Source organism: Triticum urartu, chromosome 6, assembly GCF_003073215.2.
Source record: "Triticum urartu cultivar G1812 chromosome 6, Tu2.1, whole genome shotgun sequence".
In the NCBI taxonomy this organism is placed as follows: domain Eukaryota; kingdom Viridiplantae; phylum Streptophyta; class Magnoliopsida; order Poales; family Poaceae; genus Triticum; species Triticum urartu.
Genome location: NC_053027.1, coordinates 160331715 through 160340382, shown reverse-complemented (window position 1 = coordinate 160340382; position 8668 = coordinate 160331715).

The window sequence follows — 8668 nt, the reverse complement described above, 5'->3', positions numbered from 1 at the left end:
TGGGACGGAGTCTTCAATCTTGTACCTTCATAGTCCTGGAGTTCGGCTGAAGGTATAGTCCGGCTACCCGAACACCCCCTAATCCAGGACTCCCTCAAGGACGATGGTGAGGCCTCGGACGGGAATGAACAGGAGTCGGGGAAGATCACAGCCAGCCGTGGGAGGCGGGAGCAGGCGGTCCCGCCGGCGCTGGTTTGGCTTTGGCGGCTCGAGGAAGAAGAGACTGAAGAAACGCGACAGACGTTGAATGTCAATCCAACGGTCAAGGTTGGCACAATCGTTTGTTGACTAAGCGAACACCAAGTAGCATACTTTTTTATATATAGAAAGAAAATCAAAGACTTGGGAAGGTGTACAGAACAAGCTAGTGTACCAGTAAAGAGACGTTGCCGAGTTTTAGAAAAAAGAAAGACGTGCTCCTGTAGCTGGTTTGAATCCAAACCTAGACTATGACTATATATGGTGCTATGCTACTCTGCAAGTAATGAAACTGACATATCCAACGTTCGCTTCTCCTCTTCTCTACTTACTCTGCCTAGCATCAGAAGCTCTGGTCGTAGCAACCATGTCCGCTGGCTGCTCGTCCACCTGCTCTTCAGCAGGCAACAACCAGATATGCGCCAAGTCGCCACCCATACCATCGCTTGTGGGTCTCATCACACCCCCGCCGGCACGCGCACCGCAGCCGATTGCTCATGGCAACCCGCTGCCGTTGGTGTGGTGCCACTGCTGCAAATCACGCAGAGTCATCCGTCACATATCAACCAAATCCGCAACCCTGGCCGAGTCTTCTACAAATGCCCGAATCATGGGGTAATAATATGTTTAAGTGTTGTTCTGCTGCTTTCAGTTGCTGATTTTTTTAATAGTTTGGTTGATGATCTACCAATTTGATTCGTGCAGAAAAGGGAAGATTCGTGTGATTTGTATTTCTGGGAAGTTGCTGATGTGGGGGAATGCAACTACGCTGATTATTTGGTTAGCGAGGAATCCCAATACCAGCAGGTTGGGGTGTTGGACAAGTAACTGAAGGAACGACAGAAGAGGAAGATGCAGAGCAGAAGGTTAAAGATGCAGTTCCTCTGATCATGGCCAAGCAACAGCTGCTGAACGGCCTTGACAACAATGAGGAGATGTAAGAGCTTGTGAAGATAATGGGAAAAATCGATGTGCTCTGTAGGATGATTGTCTCTTTATTTGCAGTGTATGTAGCACTCGTGATGTATTCAGTGGCTATGACATGAGCACTTTGCTGAAACTAGTAATGAATGAAACCTGTGTAGTAGGCTGGGCGTAGTGTTGTGAACATCTAATGGTTTCTATTAACGAAAATCAGGGGTACCCCTTTTGCTCATATAAATAAATAAATAGCAGAGGCCCTGTCGGGTCAGCTTTGTTCTCATTCGAAGACGTCGAGCAAATTGCAGTCCAACAGCAAACTATGTCATCAAATTCAAGTTTCACAGCCAAAGATGAGTACAACTAAACGACAATGTCATCATGTTTTAGTTGTCATACAATCACCAAACACAAATCAGCACACATAACAAGTGATGTTCTCACAGCAAAATACTAAACAACATGTTCATCAGGTTTCAGTTATCATAGCAAACACAATTTCACATAGTAGATAAAAAAACGTCTTCTGACAGGCAAATACGACAAAAGCAATGTAATCATCATCCGCAGCAGCAGTGTCAACATCTTTGCCATGTGTATCAGTCTGAATCGTAATTCCCCACGGTGTCATCTTCTTCTTCGTCCTCAATGTCCTCGAACGTTGGCTTCTTCTTGATCAACTCTTGTATGTCCACAGCACGACAGGCAATCTTTTCGCCGGCGTCATTGACGTGATGGTTCTCAAAGATATTAGGAACATCTGTGTTATCTTGTACATCAGGAGCAGTGTAAGCATCATCTTGTTATGCAACTTCATTAAACGAATTCCTCTGCTCAAACCTTTGCAATACTCTCCAGTCATCGCTATGTGCAAATGTGTCTTCCAAGAAAAAATATCTGTGTTGCTTGATTTGCCAAAATAAAAGGCTCGTTGGTCTGGTACGCCGCCTTGACATTGATGGATTTGAAATAATCATCAGCTCTAGGTTTTGCGATCCTGGAAAACAGGTTATACCAACGACAGCACAACAGAACCACACACCGATGATCCTCGAAACTGGAGATATACTGCGACTGAACAATGTCTGTTATGTTAGCATACATTTCAGTTGTCTCTTTGTCACACGTATCCGTGCTCATGATGGAACTATTTTGTGTCTTCCTGCCTTCGTCTCGTGCAAGGGTGTTGTAGCGCACATCTCCAACAACGCAAGATTCATAATGTCTTACCCGAGTATCAGGACCCATTGCTAGTGAGTAAAGGGCATCATCAACTGCCTGCCCATCCTCCCGCATCTTCTTAACCTATGGTTAGAAAATAGACAAGCTGATCATCTTATGTACTCAATATATTAAAAAAAACTGACAGTGCACTTCAAAAGCTTACATGGTTCTTGAACCATTTCACAAATCCTGCCATAACCAGTTTGTCAATGTTTCTTGGATTTTGCGACAGTAACTCCTCTTTGTAGATGCTGCACAACATAGTGATCGCGTCAAACATCTAAATATATAAGAATGTGCTGCAAGTTTAGTAGATTACGATGTATAAGCTGCAGTACTGCACTTACTTGATATAAGGTAGTATCTCAGGACAGTTATTCAACACATACCAAACCATTTTGTCCAAATCTTTAGGTTTGTCCTCTTGTTGACTCTTCCCTGTAACTCGAACAGAATAATCGAAAACATTGAGCCCGGGATTGTCTTCACCCACCTCTGTGCTAAGCTGATCAGCTGTTTCAATGTATTTTGAGCAGAATGTCAACGCTTCTGTAGCAATGTAGGCCTCTGCAATGGAACCCTCGGGTCTAGCTCTGTTCCTAACATAGCCCTTGAAAGTGCCTAGCCTCCTTTCAATAGGGTACATCCAGCCATACTGTACTGGACCTCTAAGTAGTGCCTCATCAGGTAGATGAACAGCCAAATGCACCATCACATCAAAGAAGGCTGGAGGATATATCTTCTCAAGGTCGCATAGGATAGTTGGTATCTTGTCTGTAAGACGCTCCAAAGCATCTATCCTGATATTCCTACTGCAGAGTTCCCTGAAGAATTGTCCCAACTCTGCAACTGCTCTGTATAAGTCAGGGCGGCCCAATCCTCTAAGGATAACAAGTAAAACCCTTTGAAGTAGGACGTGGCAGCCATGAGTTTTCAACCCTTGTACCTTGTTTCCATCTGCACTGACTCTCCTTTCAGGGTTGGAAGCAAATCCATGTGGGAATCTCACACGTGACAGGACCTCACAGAATTCTTTTCTTTTTACCTTGTCCAAGACGTACACAGCTGGTGCCATATCCCGTGGTTTACCTTCATCTTGCACCTGCAAATCCTTTCTGATACCTAGGTGTGTCAAATCAATCCTAGATTTTAGGGTATCTTTCGTCTTGCCTTCAATATTAAGAAGTGTGCCGATAATGCTGTCACATATATTTTTCTCGATGTGCATCACATCAAGATTATGACGCAGATCCAAATCTTTCCAATACTCCAAGTCCCACAAAGTGGACCTGCGGGTAAACAACAATCTCTCTTCTACCCTGCCACACTTCCTTTTCCCGCTACCATTACCAGGATGGTTTCCTGGTGTAATATGCCTGACCTTCTCTAATTCCACTTGCAACTCATCGGCGGTGAGCCTCTTTGGTGCATCACGGTTTTCATGCTTTGCATTGAACACATGTCTTCAATATTTTCTAGGATGCGGCTTGTCCTTGGCAAGGAAACGACGGTGTCCAATGTAACAGATCTTGCTAAGTATTGCGTATGATAGAGGATTCCTGTCACAGCGAACACATGCATTGTAATCATGTGTCGTTCGCCTTGACATAGTGCCCAAAGCCGGATAATCATGGACGCACTAAATTATAACAGCACGCAGAAAGAAATCAGCTGGTGGGCTGCTATATAGGTCTCGAGTGAGAACACCCTTCCATAGCTGTTGAAGTTCCTCCACAAGAGGCTCCATGAAAAAATCAAAATCCTTTCCAAGACTTTTTGGACCTGGGATGAGCAAGGCCATCATGTAGTTTGATTCTTTGGTGCAGACATTTGGAGGCATGTTGTAAGGGATAACAAGCACTGGCCACATGCTATATGTGGCGCTCTGGTGGCCAAATGGGTTAAATCCATCTGAAGCTAAGCCAAGTCTAATGTTTCTCGGGTCAGCAGCAAACTCTTTGTGTTTATCATTGAAGCTTTTCCACTCACTACCATGAGATGGATGGCTCATTACATTCTGATCTCTGTACTCCTGGTTCCTAGAATGCCACAGTACATCCTCTCTTGTTTCAGCATCATGAAACAACCTCTACAATCTTGGTGTAATTGGAAAATGTCTCAGAACATTATGAGGAATCCTCTTCACAACATTGCCATCTTTCCATCTTGATGATTCGCATTTCGGGCATTCACTTAAGTTGGCATAATCCTTCCGGAACAGAACACAATTATTCTTACAAACATGGATCATATCATATCCAATTCCAACTACACGAAGGAAATTCTTCATTTTACTATAGGTGTGTGGAAGCTCAGACGCATCTGGGAAAGATTTGCGATAAGCAGCCAACATCGCATCGAATGATTTGTTGGTCATCCGCTCAGACGTCTTCACCTGAAGAAAGGTGACCACAGCTGAGAATACTGACAGCTTATTTCCTGGGGTGACAGCAACATTGCATTGATCCAACATGCGGGCCCACCATTTTTCTTCTGCAGGTGAAAGTTCACGGAATGCACGAGCATTTCGTAGCATTGTTTCAATGTTGGTCAAACTCACTGGCTCCGCCACCACCACCTCCTCCTCCTCTTCCACCTGAGCATCAGGCAGATCAAGATGGTGATCTGCTGCTTCCACGTAGTCAATAACATTGGCGTTCACAGCTTCACCATGATGAACCCACCTAGTATATGTGACCGACATCCCATACAAGTGTAGATGATTTTGCATAGTTGACTGGGGTCTTGTAACTGAATTCATACAACTGCTACACGAGCAGAGCACGTCTGATTCCGGACCACCGTACTCAGCTCTGATAAAGTTCATGGAGTTTTCAACCCCTCGACATATGCAGCGGAGAATCTTCGAGCAGAAGTTATCCAAGTCCTGTCCATCTGTTAGAAATACAAATTAGTTCTTCTACTAGATATTACAATAAAAATATATATGCTTTTTTATGAAGTCCAGAAAAAAATACCTAGGTCGATGTCTAAAGCTATGGCAAGATATTTGGACGAGCAGATCTAAGTAACGAAATATATGTAAAGCTAATTCAGCAAACAGATTTGAGTGCCAAATTATGGCAGGCTGTTTCAGCAGTCAATGAGGCCGAGCACACAGCCATCAAACTATCGAAGGCCATCGCAGCAACAAAGATCTAGTATAAAACGGTGTAGAGCTATTTCACCTAACAGATTGGCTACTAGACCATGGCAATCTACGTCACAATAAATATATGGCAGGATATTATAGCAACTAATCGGCCTTGGCATGCCATCTCAGCTAAGCAGATGTGACGCCCAGATAATTAGGCGGCAGTAATCCCACGTTAACGATGCCACGTCACCGTGCTTACTATTGCTAATCTCGCATTGGATCAAAAGTGTTCAAATTTGAATTTGAATTTTTGTCAAACATCAATTTTTTTCAAACAATAAAACTAAAATGTTCGGAGTGAGCCAAATAATGCATAGTTAATTATGGTGTAGAAACCTCACCTTTATAAAATATTTAAACTATTAGATGAATAAAACAGTAGCGAAAACTATTATCTAAATACTTTCAAATATTAAATAATTACGAAACTATCTTAGTTTGGGTAGCAAGTTATTGTGGCATTAGAATAAGTAGTAATACTATTTTAGGAACTAATTTTATATTTTATAAAACTATATTAAATAGAAAATAAAACATAACAGTATAAAGCATGAATAAAAGATAAGAGAAACAAAACAACAAACCAAATCTACCCTACTTGGCCCATCTAACTGAAACCAGCCCAACTCCCCCTCTCATCTTCCACCTCCTGTTCACAGGAGGTTGGGTGGCTTCCCCTCACACGTCCATGGCCATGGATGGCCACGTGCCGGCCATCCAGCTCCTCCCCCGAAGCCTACAATTCCTCCCCTGACCACCCAGGCCGAACCCTAGCATTCTTTCCCTCTCCCCCTCGCGCCGCTTTCCTCTTACGTATACATGGTCGAACCACCACCGCCAAGCTCTTCGTCGATCCCGCGGTCACCGGCCTCCACTCGCCGCGCCAAGGTGTCCAGAAGCTCTGCAAGCGACAGCTACGTCCTCCTCGACCACGAGCTCAAGCCGGGAGCCCCTACCTCGTCGGGATCGAGCTCCGTTTACCTTGGATCACCGCCGGCGTTCGTCTTTGATTACGGCGCCGTCGAGCCCTCCCCGAGCCCGCTTTGCACGTCTACAGGCTCGTTGTGAGCATCTAATCCCTTCCCCTCTCTCTTTCCCGCGCGTATCCACCACCGTAGTCGTTCCCCTACTCGAGGCTGAAGCCGTCGTCCGCCTTGGACACGAGTTCGTCGTGGTCGTGCTCCCGATTGACCTTTTGGTCGCACCCGCGAGTCCCTACCTCGCTTGGTGGTGCCCGACTGCACCTGCACCGCGCGCTAGCTGCTCCCGTCCAATTGCGGCCTCGCGCATTGCACCCTCGACCTCTCGTGCGCGTGCGTCTGCCTGTTACTGCTGCTTGTCAACACTCTATGTCTTCAAACCTTTTTGGTCCTTGCTGACAAAAGGGGCAGAAGCATATGGGTTGATAGTCTTCAAGCGGGTCCATATGGGCGGGTGCTTTATGTTTTGCTATATTTTGCTTCGTTCTTACAACTCTCGTTTTTGCTTCATTTGGTTCTTATGAGTTGTAACACTTAAACCAGATGGTCGTCTGCTACTTGTTTGCCACCCTGTTTTGCGAAGATAAATTCCGCATGTGCGACGATAAATTCCGCACTTAGCTCATTCTGCAGACGTCCATTTTCCATTATGCATGTCATTATCTTCATATACTTTCACATGCATAGTGGATTGTCATCATAAGCTGAAGTGGATCTCCAAGTACAACCTGCCATGTGCATTTGCATTCCAAAAGCAAATTAACTTATATGCACATCTTCAGGGGGAGCCCTTGCAACTTATGAAGACAATTCCTTATCCTTTACAATTTCACAGACTATATTCCCCGTTGAAAACTTCAACTAGTTTGTCATCAATCACCAAAAAGGGGGAGATTGTAAGTGCATCTAGTGCCACCCCTAGTTGGTTTTGGAGTATTGACGACAAACCTAGTTGAGGGACTAATGTGTTCGTGAGAATTGCAGGATAACACAGGTAGAAGTCCCTCATTGATTCGGTTTTACTACCAGAGATGACCCCTAAAAATGTATGAAGACATTGAAGCCAAAGGTGGTATATGAAGATATTCACATTGAAGACTATGACAAAAGAAGACACGTTATGAAGCCTATGGAGCTCGAAGACTTAGATCTTTCGTAGTTCCTTTTCTTTTTGTGTTGAGTCATACGAACCACCGTACTGTTAAGTGGGGTCCAGGAGAACCAGTCAGAATGACTGAAGTGATGCCTAAACCAAAAACCAATGTCTTCGAGTGAAGACAATGAGAGAGAATCTTGTCCAGAGCCGGACAAGTCAGCTTTGCTTGTAGCCCAAGTAAAGTTGCCATGAGAGTTTGAAATCTGACCGTTGCGACACGTGTCAGTTCCTTAGTGACCCAGGGTCATTTCGGACAAATCAGGTCGGGTTGCCAAGTGGCTATAAATAGCCCACCCCCTACAACCATAAACGGTTGGCTGCTCAAAATTCAGTGCACGGCTTTTGTCGTTTGAGAGCAACCCACCTCGAAGCCTTTGAGAGAAAATTCCCAGCGAGGAGAAAAGCCCTAACCACCCAGAGCCAGAGTAAATTGGGCATCACTTAAGTCTTCTTGTCTGTGTGATCTGAAGACTTATTACACTTGAGGACTGTGAATCCTCCAGACGGTTAGGCGTCGCGTTCAGAGCATCCAAAAGACATTGTGGATTGCCAGTGAACGAAGTCTGTGAAGGTTTGGGAGTCTACCTTGAAGACTTACCAGAGTGATTGGGCGAGGACTTTGTGACCTTAGCTCAAGGAGAATACGGTGAGGACTTGGTGTCCTGAGCTGCGTGTTCAGGACTGGGTGTCCGGGACTGTGTGTCCTAAGGTTTAAATACCTAGCCGCTCCAACCAGATGTACAGTTGGTACAGTTGTCACAGCAACTGAACTGGTCCAACACATCATTGTCTTCAACGAGTCACTGGTTTCATCTTCACTTCCTTTTCTTACTGTTACTCATTGTGAAGCCATTGCATGCCTGCTCTATTTTGTCTTCACACGTGATGTATGATCTGTTTGGCTCATACCTTCTTCTACCTGATCCTTATTACACTGCAGCTGTTTGTCATTGTGCTTTCAACTCTATGAATAACTTGACCATGGCTAGCCTAGTGTAATCTAACTTCCGCTGCATGGTGATAGGCATAATC